The sequence below is a fragment of the Cygnus atratus genome, chromosome 24 (genome assembly GCF_013377495.2).
Source record: "Cygnus atratus isolate AKBS03 ecotype Queensland, Australia chromosome 24, CAtr_DNAZoo_HiC_assembly, whole genome shotgun sequence".
Lineage (NCBI taxonomy): Eukaryota > Metazoa > Chordata > Aves > Anseriformes > Anatidae > Cygnus > Cygnus atratus.
Genome location: NC_066385.1, coordinates 62390 through 81479, shown reverse-complemented (window position 1 = coordinate 81479; position 19090 = coordinate 62390). Strand labels below are relative to the sequence as shown.

The window sequence follows — 19090 nt, the reverse complement described above, 5'->3', positions numbered from 1 at the left end:
AGGACTTTATGGCAAACAGAAAACACAGGATGCGATATTGTTATTTGTGTTTGTCAGTTACATAGCTGTGTAAGATCATAGATTACAAGTTTACTTTCCTTCTCTTAAAATGTGAGTCAGGGGTGACCAAAACTATGTGAGTTATAACATAGGCTTGACAATCATCACTTCAGCAGTTGGAGAAGCCAAACATTTACTTCTTAATAAGAAAAAGGAAAGCTGATTAATCATCTGAGTCATCCTGCTCTAACTCAGTGTTAGTATGAACGGCATTCCCTATGGATCAGCCTACAAAGAAGGAAATGCCAAACTGTAATCAAGATCTAGTGACTAAGTTCAGTCAACTGTGTCAAAATATCACCTGTGAATTTTAGAGAAAATGAAAACTGGGATTTTTTTTTTCTCTCAGGCATGCATTAATTCCTTCCTGAAAACGTCTATTGTTCTTTGCAATAATTTGAAGATTTTCATTAGGGCTCTCTCAGAATTGAAGAATTTTATTCCACTTTTACAGGTTTACATTAGGTTATACTGTAATGTACAGATTAACAATCTGGAACTGGAACATGGCACTTGCCCTCTCACATTCTTCTTTCTGGACAATGATGCAATGCTGCCTTGTTTCTGGGACAGATAAGTTGCAGAGACTCCATGAATTATACTCATAGAATGAAGTAAGTTTTTAGAAGCTTTTAGAAGATAAATAATACCAACCTACACAACTTCTTGCAGATATTAGTACTAGCAGCAAAGATCCCACCTGGAAGGGAAGTGGGATATTTTGGAGTTAAGTCAGTAGCTTTTTCAGTTGTTATTTTTTAGAGGAATTAATTCCCAAAGGATATTTCTATGGGTTTTTCTTATACCCAGCAAAAACTGTTTAAATAGGAGCTGAAGACAGGTTATGTCATTTTTTTGCAAGATTCTGTCCAGTTGGAAATATGGTGGTTATTTGAATGCTTGTTTGGTTCCTGATGTGCCCCAGGTTGTGTGCAGTGATGAAGAATTCATCAGCAGCACATCTGTAAATGAGTCATCTTTTTTCCTGCACCCACATGGTTGCACAATTTTACTGACTACTTGCATTGACGTAGAATATTGAATATTTGTCATGTGAAGCTATTCCATCACATTTATAATATTGGAAATTCCAAGCACAAATAACACCTTAACACCATGTCACAGTTAATGTATTCATAATCATCTTGTGACCCTAAACAATATGACACTGTATTCTTCTTTAATTACCAATCATGTAATCATAAAACTTACAACACAGATGTCTGGCTGCAAATTGTACACCTGGAATTAAACATTTTTTTCATCCAGCTGTACTATACTACATAGCAGAGACTGTGCAAAGAAGGTGGGAGAACCTTAGGTAAGATCTGTTATTAAAAATAAGCAATTACATCTCTTATTTTTTTTCACTGGATCAAAGTGATAAATTTATTACATGCCAATAAGGCTCACCCAACATAAATGCCAGAAATGGAGGATAAAGGGTTTCGTCAGAGCTCTTCACCAGACTTCAGTTGTGTTTCCTGGGCTTTGTGTCTTACCACAAGTCCACGCCATATTACTTCTTTATCTGCTAGTTTGAAGCCCACCCCATATGAGTTTTGGGAAGGTGAAAAGGTATATAAATTATCATTACAAATTCACAATGTGTCTTTTACTAACAATACATTACACACCAACAAAGTTTCACTCAGAGTTTATAATGCTAATTTTTAATTCTGTTTTTCTGTACTGGGTATCATAAACCAAAAATAATGTCTTTATCTACCTTTATGTTCAACCCTGCTAAGAACAGTGTTTGGATTTCTTAAAGAATCTAAGCAGGTTTGCTCCAACAGTCATATACTACACCAACAACCATGGTCAGCCGGGAACCTGCTGGTGATGCTCATGAGATGGTACCTTTTTTGTCTTTGTTATCTAGCCGTTAGTCACAATAGAGAAGCATAATAAGATGCATAATCATTTCCCCGCATATTTATGACTCTAGTTTGTATTTCCTTTTGCTGCAGATCACTCAACAGTGTGCAAGACACAATGAGAAAAATGTCCAGAACAAATATCTGAAAATGTTTTCTCATAATGAAAAATGTATGTTGCATCCATTATGAAACACATGTATTTGCACTGTAGGTGAAGTGCAAAGTGAACGCATTCACAAACTCTTTGGCAGTCTTCTGCAGGCAGGACAGCATATTAATCCCCTGCTTACGGACAGCCACGTCTGATTTCTACATATTCTCTAGCTCCACAAAAAGCATTAACAAAAGTCTGATTTTAAATCTGCACTTCCATGTTTTATGTGCCAGTATTAATGAGTTCAAATAATCCAATATATTTGAAGTTCATTGTCATTATATCACTTAACATTGTAGGTAAACACATATTTCCTCAGGATATTTGATGTGCACCTCTTTGTATTTATTACAGTATTATCGATTAATACTTTTGTCTGATAAATCGTCAGGAACAATCATATCAGTTAATTTTTTTATGATTATTTTCTGATTTGGAAGGAAGGTAGTATGCATGAGCATATAGCAAAAAGAGACAAAAGATGGCATTTGTAGTCAAATGTGATCTATAGTATGAAAAGCGGGTACAGAGGAGGCCACAAGGATGATCAGAGGGCTGGAGCACCTCTCCTGTGAAAAAAGACTGAGACAGCTGGGGCTGTTCAGCCTGAAGAGAAGGCTCCAGGTAGACTTCATTGTGTCCTTTCAGTACTTATAGGCGGCTTATAAAAAATATCAACGGTGACTTTTTACACAGGCAGATTTTGATAGGTCAAGGGGGAACAGTTTTAAACCAAGAGAGGGGAGATTGAGATTTGAGATTTGATGTTAGGAGGAAATGCTTCACTCAGAGGGTGGTGAGGCCCTGGAACAGGTTGCCAAGAGAAGCTGTAGATGCCCTGTCCCTGGAGATGTTCAAAGTCAGGTTGGATGAGGCCCTGGGCAACCCACTCTAGTGGGTGTCATCCCTGCCCTTGGCAGTGGGGTTGGAATGAGGTTATCTTGGCCTCAAGGGCACATTGCTGACTCATGGTTAGCCTGTTGTCCACCAGGAATCTCAGATCCCCCTCTGCAGAGCTGCTCTCCAGCAGATCAGCTCCCAGCCTGTACTGGTACTTGGGGTTATTCCTTCCTAGGTGCAGGACCCTGCACATGCCTTTGTTGAATTTCGTGAGGTTCTTCTTGTCCCATATCTCCAGTCTGTCCAGGTCCCTCTGAATGGCAGCACAGCCCTCTGAGGTATCAGCCACTCCTCCCAGCTCTCATCAATGCATATAAATATCTGAAGGGAGGGTGTCAAGAGGATGGAACCAGACTCTTTTCAGTTGTGCCCAGCTACAGGATAAGAGGCAACAGGCACAAACTGAGGCACAAGAAGTTCCATGTGCATATGAGAGGGCATTTCTTTACTGTGAGGGTGACAGAGCACTGGAACAGGTTGCCCAGACAGGTTGTGGAGTCTCCTACTCAGGAGATATCCAAAACCCGCCTGGATGCTATCCTGCGCAAGGTGCTCTAGGTGATCATGCTTGGCAGGGGGGTCGGATTAGACAATCTTCAGCAGTCCCTTCCAACCATTCTGTGATTCTGTGGTTTTGTGATCTTTAAGGTCCCTTCCAACCCAAGCCATTCTATGATTCCATGAAAATCATAAATGTTGTTGAAGAACCAGACTCCACAGATTGTAGTCATAATTGTGGCATTAATAATAGATTTTTCTTTGGCATTTGTCTGTTTTTCCTACAACTTTCATCAGATTATGAATACCTTAATATTTTAGGTTGTCTAATACAAGGAAAATAAGCTGGAGGGAAATTTTATAAGGTATGCCTAGTAGGTTTCTGACTTGGAAATCTTTTTAAGGAAGCCTATTGTGTTTGTATTTAGCATATTTTAACTTTTCCTTGCTTTTTCTTGCATAGAATCATAGAATCATAGAACATCCCGAGTTGGAAGGGACACATAAGGATCATCAAGTCCAACTCCTGGCACCACATAGGTCTACCCAAAAGTTTAGACCATGTGACTAAGTGCACAGTCCAATTGCTTCTTAAATTCAGACAGGCTTGGTGCAGTGACTACTTCCCTGGGGAGCCTGTTCCAGTGTGCAACCACCCTCTCGGTGAAGAACCTCTCCCTGATGTCCAGCCTAAACATCCCCTGCCTCAGCTTAACACCATTTCCGCGGATCCTATCACTGGTGATTACAGAGAATAGATCACCTGCCTCTCCACTCCCCCTCGTGAGGAAGCTGTAGACTGCGATGAGGTCTCCCCTCAGCCTCCTCTTCTCCAGGCTGAACAGGCCAAGTGACCTCAGCTGCTCCTCATACGTCTTCCCCTCTAGGCCCTTCACCATCTTCGTTGCCCTCCTCTGGACATTCTCCAACAGTTTAATGTCCTTTTTGTACTGTGGTGCCCAGAACTGCACACAGTACTTGAGGTGAGGCCGCACCAGCACAGAGTAGAGCGGGACAATCACTTTCCTCGACCGACTAGCAATGCCGTGCTTGATGCATCCCAGGATATGGTTGGCCCTCCTGGCTGCCAGGGCACACTGCTGGCTCATATTCAACTTGCTGTCAACCACAACCCCCAGATCCCTCTCTGCGGGGCTGCTCTCCAGCGTCTCGTCACCCAGTCTGTACGTATAGCCAGGGTTGCCCCAGTCCAGGTGCAGGACCTGGCACTTGCTTTTGTTAAACTTCCTGTGGTTGGTGATCGCCCAGCTCTCAAATGCTACGTTCAAAGTAGATAATCAAGTTGTACATCTTACAAGCTAATTTTCTGCCTGCTTAAAATCAAAACCAGAAGGATTTTTGATGATTAGGTATGATTAAGGGTGCACCTAATGTCCGTGTATAATGTCAGACTTTAAATATATGACAGTGGGAAATAAGCTTTTTCAAATTTGTTTTATTTCATAGGTAGAGAGATGAACTTTAAAAGTGGCCAAGAATATTAGATCACTTTCTCTGCGGTGTTGAAAACATTCTTGTCTTAGAAAGTATTTCCTTTCACTTTCAAGTGATGGCAAGATCACAGGTCAAAGAGCTGAAAACTGAATTCAAATGACTTTTGAATTATTTAAAAAACTTGAAATATTGAACAAAGGTAAGGAATTCTTCAGTTCATTAAATAGTTTCTTAATTTCTTTGCTTTGAAGTTAAAAAGAAGGCATGGAGGAAATGAGAAGGAAGGGCACCAGTGCTCTTCTCTCTCAAAGCACACAGACAAAAACACCAATAATAAGGAGAGGAACAGAAAGGCTTCTTGACATGGAAAATAAACATACATCTAGTTTCTGTGGCTTGCCATTTCTATAAATAAAACATGAACTACTATACAAGTTCAATGCATAACTGAGTAGACAGTTCCTAGTGGTCAAATAGACTTTAAAACTAACTGGGTTCAACAAAAAGCATTGCCTGTTTTTAGTCTGTTTGAATACAGAAATGACTTGTGAAATGACACTGTCAGTCTTATGGACGCTGGACCCAATAACCCTTGAGATTGTCGAGTGTCAACCATATGTGATAAAAGGCTACATGTTTTAAAGATAATATGTTTCTAAAAGTTTCATGAAAATGGGGGATAGGTAGAGGTACTGACCAAAAGAAAAGCTATAGTCTTAGAAGTCCGTTTGATTAGAGAATTTCTATTATGGCAGTTATGTGCAGGTGTATGCCCTAAATATTATTCAGACCTCACATATGCTCACAAACTTAGTAGACATCAAAAAGTCTTACCACTGCATGCAAATCCACAGGGAACAAGGTTTCATTATTTCTGCTGCTTATCATAGTGCTTATTTTAATATGAACAAGAAAAAAAGGGACTGAAGTAAAAATATTAACCCAGAGAAGCAGAGAAGGATAGACCTTGGGCTATTTAACGTGTGTCTGTAACCTGCAGTAATTAATATTATTAGCAATTAATGCAAAAGTGAAAAATATGACAAACAAAGAAGAGGAGAAAGCTCAGTGATACAGGGGAGGATGTATGAGGAATGGCTAGGCCACTTCGTTTGTTCAGCTCAGAGAAGTCTGAGGGGTGACCTCATCATGGCCTACAGCTTCCCGATGAGGGGAGCAGACGGACAGGCGCTGATCTCTTCTCTCTGAGGACAGTGACAGGACCCAAGAGAATGGCATGGAGCTGTGACAGGGGCGGTTCAGGCTGGATGTTAGGAAAAGGTTCTTCACCAAGAGGGTGGTTGAGTACAGGAACAGGCTCCCCAGGGCAGTGGCCACAGCATCGAGTCTGCCAGAGTTCAAGCAATTTGGACTCAAGCATCTGGACAATGCTCTCAGGCATACGGTTTGATTTTTAGGTAGGAGCTGGACTTGACGAGCCTTGTGGGTCTCTTCCAACTCAAGATATTCTATGAGATCACTTGGTTTACTGAGCATCAGCAAACAACACATGCTATCAAACAGCCAATGTATGGTGGTAATGTAGAGGAACGTCATCTATATATGAATAAAGAATACCAGACATATTTACAGGATTGGAGACTTTATTATAGGAAGAAGTGAATATAACACAATCTTGAATAAATGTTAGGTAATTGACTGAAAAGTAGCTGGTTCCATGCTGCACCCACAGTAAAAGGAATTAAAACAAGATAAAGAGGAAATTTCTGTCTGTACTTTTCTCTTCCTCTTGACACAATTTGTGTACTTTTTCCTTCCATGTAAAAAAAAGCAATTACTAAGAGCTGTTTTGCTGCGCAAAATGAATAAAACTGCTAACAGTGTGATGAGAATAATCAGCTTGCTTCCCATTAAAGAGAACCCCTTTAAAATACTGTCAATACATAAGAATGACCATGCTGGACCAGATGCAAAGCTCATTTTGTCCTTCCTGTCTCTGACAGAGAACAATAGAAGATGCTTAAGGAATTGTATAAAAACAAGATAAGCATATAGTGGTACTTCTCCAACCAGTTCCCTATCCTTCTGCAGTGTTTAGATGAGCAGCTTTCTGTGCCAGAGAGGTTTTCTGTGTTCTTAAAATTTAAAGTGTATTTCCTTTCTGTGTAACTGTCTAGCAATTCCTTGAATCCGTTTACATTTTTAGCAGCAAAATATATTGTGATTAGGAGTTAACAGCTTAACTAAACGGTGTGTGAACAAGGACTTTCTTTTGTTATTGAACCTGCCATCAGATTGTTCAACTATCTTTTGTAGTGGAAGGGACACCAAGCATATGAGCCTTCTGAATCTGCCCATGATTTTAAGTCCCTTCAGTCTTTTTACTGTTTTGCCTAGGTCCAGAAACATGTCAGTGGGGAGAGCAGAAGAATTGGGCCTAGTTCCCATCACAGGAGAGAAATAGTCAGGAAAGAATCTAGCCTGTGAAAGGATAATTTCTCATAGTTGATGGAAGTACTTAATCTGGACTCTTGTTCAGAGGAAAATAGGATAAAAAGAGAAAATACCAAATCTGATGACCATGAGCTGCAGCTGGTTGGAAAGGCAAAGCAAAAAAGAAAACCCACAATGGTTGATTTCTAATATGGAACACCTTGAAGGTGTCAAACCAGTACTAAATACAGGCCACTATCACATGATCATCATACCTCATCAGTGAAGCCAATCTGAGTCTTACCTAAGAGACTGAATGCTGTTCCTTGGTTCTGAGTTCCTTAAAAAGCTGACTGTATGGCTGTACTCTATCTCCAGCCTTCTGCATTGATTGTCTCACTGCAGAAGTTTTCTTCTTGTTACTGACTACACAATCCTAGTCTTCTATTAAATGACCCTTAGTCTTCTATTAGATAGACCCCTCTTTAAGCAAGAATTTGGATCAGGTGACCTCCTGAGTTCCCTTGCAGCTTGATTTATTCTATGATGCTGCATTTCTTCTTAATACTTGCAGGCCTTCTTTCTCTCAGGGAACTCTGTATAACTGACTTTATACTCTTTCTTTTTCTTTCTTTCTTTCTTTCTTTCTCTCTCTCTCTCTCTCTCTCTTTCTCCACAAAAATTTGTGCCACTTTGAAGTATTTTCTGTGTTGAAAGTCCAACACGAAACTCAGCCTTTTTCTAGATGTGTGGAGATGATAGCAATAAAAAAGTATACATTTGTTTTCTTCTGATATTTAAGAATTTTTAGGAGATCAGAAACAAACAAAAACCCATCTAATGTGACATTTTCTGGTGATCATCAATTATAAAAGGTCTGTACCTGAAAAAAAAACTTGTCAAATATGATGCTGTAGGTGGTGTCCATAATTCTACTTATGTTCATAAATTGCTAATACATGCACACACAAAAAGACAGAAAGTCATAGAAAACTGAAGATATTCTCCACATTATAATTTTTTGGGTACGGAATTTCCTGCTGTTTTACTGGTACATAAAGAGCATATATCCCTTAACCACAAAGGACTCTTAAGAGATTTTCTTAATTCAGACAGAAAGCTGTAACTTTTGCAATGCAAAGTGGTATTACTATCGCTGGGCAAGGTAGAAAGTAGAGAGTAGTCCCTTTATTCATGTGGGGCATGTGTGCAACATTGTTCAACAAGGCTCCTGGTAAAAAATGAAAGTGAAATAAGCTGGAATTTGGAAGCTTGATATATCATTACAAAACAGAAGGAAGTTGATGGTTACTTGCGAGTCCTTTGGCTTTCTAAAGAATCCAGAAATGACTCAAATGTAATGAAATGTAGCTGTATAAAGTATCAGCCACAATTCCTATATCCACCTGCATATTTAATTAAAAAGACTTAGTGTGTCAATATAATTCAGAATACTTAAACCCCCCTATGATTACATTCATGTATGTTGGTCTCTTAAGTTCTGAGCAATTCACGCTCTCAGTGTACTTGGTTCCTTGAGATCTGTAAAAAGCCATAAAATGATAATTTGAATGGACTATGAAACTATACTAAATATGAATGATTAGAAATATTCTTTTTTTTTTTTTCTAACTTCCTAAAAACCTTAGGACCAAATGGACAGAAATTTAAACACCAACACCACATGGACAGTTTGTTTCCTATGGACTTTCAGAAATGCAAGCAGAAGCTAATAGGGAATGGAATAGCATACTATGCTATGGAATAGCGTACTATAGCTACCATACTCCTTTTAGCAAGTGCCCTATAGAAAGCATTATTTGTGGGTATCTTAGTTTTTAAGTGTCTGATTTTCCATTCCTGGGATCAAATTTCCAAAGCGGTTGTACTCTCAGGCTACACATTGATTCAGAACCTGCTAAGCAAGTCCTAAATATGACACACAAATATAGTGCAACTGTAAATTAGAGGCTACTTTTGAAAAAGTTGCCCTTTCTTTCTTAGGTCATCCTACCCTGAAACAAATTGTCTTGTGAAGTCACAAAGCTCTGAGCAGCAGCTGTCTGCAGACTATGCAATGTAGTGGTCCATCTGTTGCATTTAGAAAGTATGCTTCATGGATCTCAATAAGATGAAAACTCTGTAAATTTTCAGAGACTGTTCTAGGCTCCCTTTCCAGTTAGTATTGAGGGACAATGACGTTGTGTGGCTGCTCTGTAGAAGTATTGGTTTTCAATCTGAAATATGAAAGCAACAGAGAATTAAGGATATGGACAGCTGCAGTCAAAAAACAGCTTGACAGTTAACTCTTGCTTACTGACCCACTGCAGCTGATGTGCCCTGCTGACTCTTCCTAAAGGGCACAATGTAATCTTTTTCATGATCAGTGGAAGTACAGTGCTACAGTAGGGATGAATTGCGAGTTATGTTCATCAGAACTGTGAGTTTTTCTTGAAATATATTAATGAATATTTCAACTGAGCTATTCATATGGCTGTGGTAAAGCATGCGCCTAGACACCTTGCAGGTCTGGGGCTGCTACACGGAGTGTCTGAAAAGGATCATGAAATAATGGGCAGGAAATGATGCATTTCAGAAAATGCAGGCTGTGTCATTCACCAGTGGGCAAATCTCTTTATGAACAACCATAGTTTTTTGTTTTTTTTTTTTAATACCTGAATCACCCGGCATATAAAGGCTTCCAAAAATAAAAGATATGGTTCAAAATAGAAAAACACATGTTCAGTCAGCCAGAGCTGTTAAATATACCATAATCAAAGTAATATATAGCAACGAGGTACCTGGCAAATTTCCATCACAAAAAATTCTGAAGATACCTTTTTTTTAATAGCATAGATTGCACACGGTTGTATAAATAATAAAGACAATCAAAGCCAATTGGTGAACTAGATAACAAAAAAATCCGTCACTTTTATATACACAATACAGAGGAAAAATATGAAATGATTGAGATTAGGAAAAAAAAATAGTAATTTTTAGACAAGCAAATCCACAATTAGCAAACAGAAAGTTGTCAAGGAAATAATCTGCTTTTGTGCTTGACTAACGTAGGACTACGTAGGACTGTCAGAAACAGTCTAATCTTCTATTAGTTTTCTGAACAGTTAACAGCTAACAGAGCTAAATCAATTTTTGTCACATACTCCTTAACTCAGAATCAGTTTAATTCTATCAGTTATTCATTTATTTCATTAATCTTATTCTTGGAAGGAGCTTTGTATTTGAATAACATACACAGTCATAATGTTTTTGTCAGTAATATATAAGCCAAGGCCTGAAACAAAGTCAGAGAAATTGTCTTACCTTTTATCTATCTTTTTTTTTTTTCTTAGTGCTTGAATCTTTTTGCACTGACAATGGCAGTTTCGATATGTAACAACTCAGTGGAAGCAGAATCTGATCTTTTATTAGAACACTGTTATGTACCCTATGGGAACAGGAAATTTGATTTTGGAGCCAAGAACATAAATTAAGGAAAGATTTTTTTTTTGGTAAACAATTTAATGGTCTATGCCGGAAAAAAATAATTCTTGAAGTACATCAAGTGGTCTGGTTACTGCAGGTACGATTTCTGAAAGTGACCAGAGCTGTGTTCAACAAATATTTGGAGGGACTGTCAGACTGACGGGTGACCATGTTAGTGTTTGGGTTCTAAAGCTCAGGCCAGGACTTTTGCTATGTGCAGTGACCATGAAAGAGTTTCTTCTAGGGGATACCACAATTAAATTTGGAAGCCGTATTTATGTGATACAACTGTTCCCAGCAACAGAGAATGTGAATCTGATAGAGTATGATTGTATCTTCTGATACTGTGAACTACTATGCCATAATATCTCAAAGCTTTACTTTAAATACAAGAGCCTAGGAAAGAAAGAAGAATGTCTCTTTACTGGGAAAAACATTGCCTCCAAGAATGAGTCAAAGGTGTTTCATTCATTTAGCGGTGGCACAGAAAATTCAAAAGATATTACAGAAGCTTAGCAGTAAAACCATCTTACATGTTATTTCAAAATACCTTGTTCAGTCATTTAAATTTTGGGTTTAGATACCATGCCAGAGAAGTCTCATTCATGTATGTATGTATGTAGGTAGGGCCTGATGTCTACATATGTCTACATACATATGGTAATTTTCTTCTTAATAGCTGTATGCAAGCTCAAAATACAGGGCAGCACTTTACATGCTTTCTCTTGATATCTTTCACATGAATACAAACACACAGACATTGCGACTGTAAGTTATCAAGTACCGTATCTTTGTGCCTCTCATTCATATGAAAACATGAAAGCAACTATGTGGTATGGTGTATTTGGGTGTGCTTCAGCTGGAGCTAATGCACTCAGAGATGTGCTGACTAGTGAACAGTTGCAGTGAACTCTTTACATCCTTGGTGACTTCACAAATCTCTGCCAATACTGCCAGTGTCTTACATATCCATTTGTGTATCCTTTAAATTTGATTTCATCCCTTCTCCCAAGTTCTCCATATGAGTTTATGAGTGCCAAGCTTTAATGCTCCAGTACAATGTAACTTATTTGCGGGTCTTTATTAATCTCAGATAATCAAGATTTGTGGGCACAAAATCTCACTTTTATGCATAGAAAGTTCTGTATAATTCCAGTGTTTCTTTATGCATGCTGCAGACTGAAAAATACATTTAATTCATCAACAGCAAGTCAGGTATACTTGGGGACAGGTTAGCAATGTCAAGTTGACATCTCACATCTGTCTTTCAACCTTAGAATACGTGAGTGCTTCTTCTCATTCAGGTTTCAGTGTTTGCATGGCCATTCTCTGAACTGTTGCCTTTTGTGGGGTGATGCAGTTCTCAGAGTGAAAGGTATAGTGACAGTGTAATTAATGATGTGATATTTCCGTGCTGTTTACTTAACTGTATGTATAATATTTTTAGTGAAAGCAGTTAGTAAAGATGCGAGTTCAGTTAGAAGTCTCAAATAAAATATCAGCTCTACAAATAAACAGGCCACAAGGAACTGAGATAAAATTATATTTTCCCATTTGGAGTATACTTCACTGAATTTCACAAGATCAATGAGACGTACTTTCTTAGGCCTTTCACCAGTATCTCAGTCATAATCTGCTTAGATTGATTTGTCTGAATAGTTGTACATCTCAGCATTAATCTCTTTCTCTGGTGGAAACTTACATGAACATATGCTTACACCTAATTGTTGAACACTGAAGTAAAAATAATGCTATATTTACCTTTTTTTTTAAAAAAAATTTTTTTTACCAAACTCTCCATACTTTCAGTAGTGAACCAGCAACCCATAGCAAATATTATGTAGTTACTGTTCTTCTTGCTAGGATAAGTCAAGTATTCAACAGGCTGAAACACTGAGGAGAAGGCTAATAATGTTTAGGGAGTGATGTAAGAATAGGGCAACCCTATGGGGATCATCTCCTCAGTATACTCTTCCACTCTGCAGTCATTTTTGATTCACAGATTTTATGAAGCACAGGTAGTGCATTTGCTTTTAGTTTGTCTGATCACTTGCTGAACCCATGCAAACTACAATACCCCATGGAAAGGAATTCCTTAACTTTATCATGAATGGAGAGAAGAACCGCCTTCTTTTGTTTGCCTTGAATGTGCCACATGCTATTTTCATTTCCCGCTCCTCAATTTTTGAACTGACAACAGCCACTTCCATTTAAACTTCTTCAGGACAGTTATTCTAAATATCTTCACTACATACCTTCTCAGCCATCTCTTTTCCAGACTTAGAAATGGTAATCTATGTAGTTTCTCTAAATATGGAAATTGTTCCAGGCCTTTCATCATCCTTGTTGCCTTCTGCACCTTTTCTTGTTATACTTTATTCTATATTTTCTGAAATGTGGATAATGACCAGAGCTACAAGCAATATTCAGGACAAGGGCATTGTACAGCTTTATATCAAGGGTCTGAGATTTTCTTTCTACCATTTACGTTACATAAATAGTTTTACTGGTAGTGGGATCAGGCAAATGGTGTGCACATGAATCACATTAATAGATACTACAATCTCTTGGCAAAAGCAAAAATGATCTTGCTTTTCTTGGCCACATATTTTTGGGTATAAATACACATACATGCAAATGCTTCATGAATTCAGCAGAGCTGCACAAAGGGCATTGTGTCAGGAAAACAAAACACACACATCCCATAGGACATCCATCCCAGGGTGGGAGATCCTTCTGTTGTAGAAATTGTCTTAAATACATTGGCCTCTGTGACTGTGCTGAAGTCAAATTCAGGACAGAGATAATATCCTTCCTACTGAGAAAGACAAGCAGTAGTAGTAGCACTGTTACATGGGCCTTTCACCCCTTTTACCATGAGGCAAGTTCTGTGAGAAGAGGTGGTATCTTACATTTCTCCAAATGTATCAGCTGATCTTAAAAATATTTTATTTTACAGTCACTTTCTGAACAAGCCTTTTAAACTTCTTTTGATGAGAGGGTAGTTGCCAGCAGAGGTCACCATTGCTGTAGCGGATTTGAAAGATACTGAGTTTCACTAGGTTTTATTGGACTAAGATTTAAAGGATAAATAAATATTTCTAAACCCACCAATACCATCATTTGACTTTTGGTGCTAGAATGTTAAACCTTTTGGAATTAAAGCATTAATTTTACTAACTCTTTGTTTTTAACATCAAAGTTTGTTCTTTAGAACTTAGAAAATGGTAGAATGTTATCTTCTTAAAATCATGAATATTTTTTCCTCATGCCTTCAATTTAATTCAATTAATGCTAATTACTATGAATTCAATATTCTATCAGTTCCAAAAGCATATTGGAGAAACAGAAAAACAATGGAATTTGCACTTAAAGGACCATTTTTATGTCCAAAGTCATGGAGCAGTAAGTGAATTTATGGGACTGATGCTATTGATGGAAATAATCTAGCTTTTAAATGTGTTCTATCTGGCCCTTGTTCTGGGTATCCCATTAAAGAATTTTTCATTTAAAAGTGCTAATCTTAATACATATTTTATGTATTTTTCTAATCTGATGTTTTGAATTAGCATGTTACAGTGATTACATAAACTGCCTAATCATTCTATGTAATAACTGTTTACTTAGTATAAGGGTTAGAACGATCCTTTGTGCTCATTGTAATTTTCCACTGAACTTAAATGAAGACATCTGATAAGATAATTTAAGCTTTTGATTTGAGAAAATGGACACTGCTTAGCTAAGAGAGTGAGAAAAAGAAAGCCACAATTACTTTCTTTGCTACCCTTTTGTCAGACTGACAGATCCCTTTAGGGTGAGTGGCTGAGATCAATCCAGATGTGAAAGTACTATTACTATACTGCACACATTTGTCAGAAAGAATTCCTCTCCAGACCTTGCTAAAATTTATTAAAATATTATTAATGTATATATATTTTAATATATTTGAGGGACAAATAATTCTTATTATACAATGTGAACACTTGAATTTATTTGGTTCTTCATTACACCATCTTTTTTGTGAAAGTGCAAAAAATATTATAACCTTCCGAGTTGCAGACAAATGTAGAATGGTAGCTGGCAGGATAATTTTCAGGCTTTCACAAAAGCCTGCTTTCCATAATATCTGAAGCATCTCAGAAGTGCAAAGAATATGAACTTACAGGCAAATCAGCTTCCTGCTTATCTTTTTGCAGGTAATTGTCACATTTTATTTTGGCTCAGCAAAAAAGCTTTATTGTAATACACTAACACATGAAAGCACCCATAAATTATCTGTATTACAGTTACAATGCAACTTCGAAGTTGTGACAACTTGGAAAAACCAGCCTGACAAGCATGATAACTTTCACTGTTTCTCTAAAACTTCTTGAGCATATACGGAAAATTTAAAGTGAAGAAAGCAACTGAAGCACAAACAGTTTTTGTTCTCAGCACACAAACTCTTTGCATCTCTGTGACTGGGATCCCCGTTTTTGTCTCTGACTGATGCATTAGATAAGACAGCATTATCACCCAGTATAAATCAATAAACATTGTCAGTGTCAGTCTGTCAAGGCAGCAGGGAGTTTGTAAGCTTTTCCAACTAGACTTCCTAGAGGATACACGTAGGGAAAACAACAGCTCTCCCTATAGCTAGAAGGATTCTGCCTTGAGCCAATCATGCTTTGATTTACCAGAATTCCTATTTATTTATATTAGAAAAGAAAGGATTTCTTATCTAGAGTAGAATTATCATAAAAGAAAAAAAAAAGGAAAGTGTTAAATAACCCTTAATACTCAGAACTGAGACAGTAAAGAATATTCATGTAGAAGTAACTGCAGTATTATGCAAATAAAACTAAGTTTTGATTTACCTGAATAAAAACAATGAGAAGAATACTTACTTGTCTCTAAGGTTAAGCTGTTCTTACTAAAGATCTGTTTCAAGCTTTGAATTTAAGCACAAATGCTTTACGAATATGTTCCAGATGTGCATGCAGTTTAACCTGCGTTAGTAAATGCAATTTTCAGTTTTATTAGACCAAGCTTTTCTGAGCAGATGTTATTTTTAAGCAATGAGGACTCCGTATTTCAAAGACATCTGATCTGTACCTCTTCAAGAGAGTGAAAATCACAGTACAGCAAAAACGCATTGGCTGATTTTGAAGATACCAAACTTCCACAAGTGGTGCGACAGCCACATTACTTGTGTTGAGAAAACTGACTGTTGTGGGGTCACTCACCTTAGAGCTGTATCACTCGACACCGGAGGAACAGGGAATCTGGAGAGTTGTCCAAGCTGTTTTGTAGTCTGCAGCACCCCGGTCCGTGGACACTTTCCCAAGCCAGAAGAGCCATTCACATTCCCTCTGTCTTTCCAGCCTCATTCAGTGCTCTCAGGACTCAGCTAGCTGCACTGACTCACAGAAATGAAGCTCCCTCTGGGTCCTAGTGCTGTAAACGTGTGGGAGCTGCACGGACTCGTAGGAATTCAGCCGTTGGCTTGGTGCCTAGTCCATGCAGTGATGCACAGATGTGCAGTGAAAGTTTCAAAGCATGCACTGGTTGTATGACTACGCATACATAATACAGAGAAAAGCCTCTAACTTCCTGATTCCAATCCCTGAAACTCTTTCAGGGATTTTTTGTCATCAGCATTTCTACTTTACATCTTAATCCTTGCACTCGATTTAAAGAAACTTTGGGCTCCCTGATGAATAGGCTCTTTTGAAATTGATCTCTAGAGCCCTTTACTCCTGTCATCAGTCTATAGCGTTCCTAAAGGAACACTAATAGTTAACTGGTGTAGCAGTGGACTGGGTTGTCTGCAAAAATTGTGCAGTCCTCGTTACCAGCAGCCTTTAACAGAGGTCAGCCAAACACCGATCCAGAGTAGCAAAGAAATATTTGATCCTGACTTAGGGCAGAGGAAGAAGATGACAGAAAACCCCTTCCAGCCATAATGTTCTGTTTAACATGTTTACCTTAAGCAGCAAAGAAATATGGAAATGTTTTCCATTATTTTTGTGAAGGAGGATTAAGCCCTTGTAATGAAACAACAGTGTGTTTATTAAAATTAATTTATCATTGATAAATATAGAGAAGAAATGCAAAAGTGAAAAAGTGCATAAGATAAAAAAAAAAAAAAGCAATAGACAGTTGGCTAACTACATTGAGAACTGGAGAACTGTGAAGCAGCCACCTGGATTTCATAGTTCTCATTCTAGCAAAGTGTAACCTTTGTGATTACACAGAAACATGAGGAAAAAGAATTAGATTGTCATCCACAGAAACCCAGCCCACTGCACTTTATCCATGTGGAAATAATCAAACATTTTCTCATTCTGTCCAGAAGAGGGCAGCCATCTGGAGAGACTTGTCCTTAAAATTCTTTGGGCAAGAAAAAGAATGTGGAACGTACTGTATAGAGGTGTAGGGCAAGAAGGCAAAGTAGCTTTGAGATAATGTTTCTTATTTGCCAAATGGATATGTCATTTTTTGAACCTGAACCAAGAATATCTTCACATTTTATTAAAGCTAGTAGACAAATCTTACATTCCTTCCTCATAGTGCCAAAGATAACAGTGGCTTCAGTGCTAGACTCCTTAGAGGTGGTGTCCATTTAAAATTGCCTGAAATATCCGTAAGGAAACTGCAGCACAAAAAGATTAATGCAAGTGCGAAAACAGTTTGCCGGAACTATGCAGTTCAGATTGCTTTGTTTTTCTAGAAGAAAAATGCTTTCCACACGTGATACCAGTCACAGGCCAAAGTGTGATGTCTTCATTCACACAGCCAGCCATCGGAGTTTCTGAAAGTTTTGCCTGTAAAACTTGACCTTGGTATTTGGCCTTAGCTTCATATTTCACTGCAGAAATGCCAGGCTGTTCTTGTGTTGAGTGAGCATTTGTCTCGCTTTGTTAGAATATCCTTGGATTAGGACTTTGTGCTGGAAAATTTGAAAGAGCATTATTGCCCACTGTAACTGTAGCAAACAGCATCAAACCTGATAAAAAGATATGCTTTATTGTTTTGTTTTTACTTAAAAGATACTGCATGCATGTATTCAGCCATCTCTACAACTGATTTCTTGGCAAGAGCTGCCCGTTTTTCTTATAGTATGATCACAAAAGCTCTTCTGGGCACAGTATACAACAATGTACTGTGTTTGCAATTAATCCATAGCACTTATTTATGTCTAAAGAAGTCCTCCTCTTGTACCTTATTTTTGTACCTCTTGAGTTTATACTAGCAGGCTGATATGAATAAGCAAGAAAGCTGCAACAATCTTTGGGAAAAAGCACTGGCTTGTATTCTCTGCTTTTATCTTCCCATGTACCCCAAAACAATTTTTCTAGCTTCTGGAGTAGGTGTGGTCCTACAGGCACACTAGCAATGCACAGAAGAATGCTTAATTCTAGCTGGAACACCATAGTCACAGCTGAGCAGCTGAAAGCATTGTACAGCAGTCATATGTCTTTTAGCAGTGGTCTGAACCACAGATTTAGAGAGAAAAGTTTTACTACATGCATGCTTCCTTAAATTTTATCCTACATGAGCTGAGGATTCTCTTGCTTTGGCAAGCCACTACATACAAGGTGTGGGACTGATAATGTTTGGCTGAGTAAGGAAACTGAAACTCTACTGCAATAGTTCCAGCTCCCCCATGGTCTCTTGTATGAGCTTTCTTACGCAGTATTTCTGTTTCCCCTAAGAGTAAATGAATTCAACCTGCTCCTGAGAAGTACTGTCATGTAGTGCGCTAACAGCTTTCATTTCAGGGAAAGATAAGCACTCAGACCAAAATGGAGAATAGTCCTTTTGAGAATGTTGATTACAGGTAAAATGGTTTGTACTCTGCTGGCTCTAGGGCTGTCTGTTCTGATAACTGGACTGAGTTTAGTGTTGCCCTAACCCCCACAATGGCAAGAGTGGATTGCCACAGCCTCTTCCTCCTACATCAGCACCTTCCCAGAAAGTTGGAGAGTGAAGGACTCACAGGGTATGAAAAAAAAGTGCCTTGTGCTTATGTGTGATTAGGATTGTAAGAGGACCTGAGGACTGTAGGTGTGTTTCTCCTGGAATCAGTGTCTTTTGTGCTGCTGAAAGCATGCCAGGAAAGGTATTTGAGAAGAGGTGTCTGGGCTTTTCTATTTTAGAAGCAACACTCTTCAAAGAAAAAAGCTGCCAAAAAAAATTATAAACAGTCTTAATTTATTTCTGAAATCTTTATGGATGTGTAAGTAACACAGATGAGTAGAGCTGCTGTTCCTAAAAT

General features: G+C 38.2%; 1 protein-coding gene and 1 long non-coding RNA gene across 5 annotated transcripts in view; one reads left to right on the top strand and one right to left on the bottom strand.

Annotated features, from left to right (window-relative positions):
* Positions 1 to 4075, top strand: part of LOC118255307 (uncharacterized) — a 50365-nt gene extending 46290 nt beyond the window's left edge. The window contains exon 5 of one of the 2 annotated variants that reach the window (XR_007709125.1): positions 3959 to 4075. This is a non-coding gene — a long non-coding RNA (uncharacterized LOC118255307). Of the gene's footprint in view, positions 1 to 2033; positions 3939 to 3958 lie in introns of those variants that run through there. The other variant, XR_004780926.2, reaches the window with a different exon arrangement.
* NGF (nerve growth factor) overlaps positions 1 to 18843 on the bottom strand; it is a 35641-nt gene extending 16798 nt beyond the window's left edge. For all 3 annotated transcript variants that reach the window (XM_035561400.2, XM_035561402.2, XM_035561401.2), the window contains exon 1: positions 16056 to 18843. The gene's annotated coding sequence lies outside the window, so the exon portion shown is untranslated. The remainder of the gene's footprint in view (positions 1 to 16055) is intronic.
* Between the last annotated feature and the right edge of the window lie 247 nt (positions 18844 to 19090).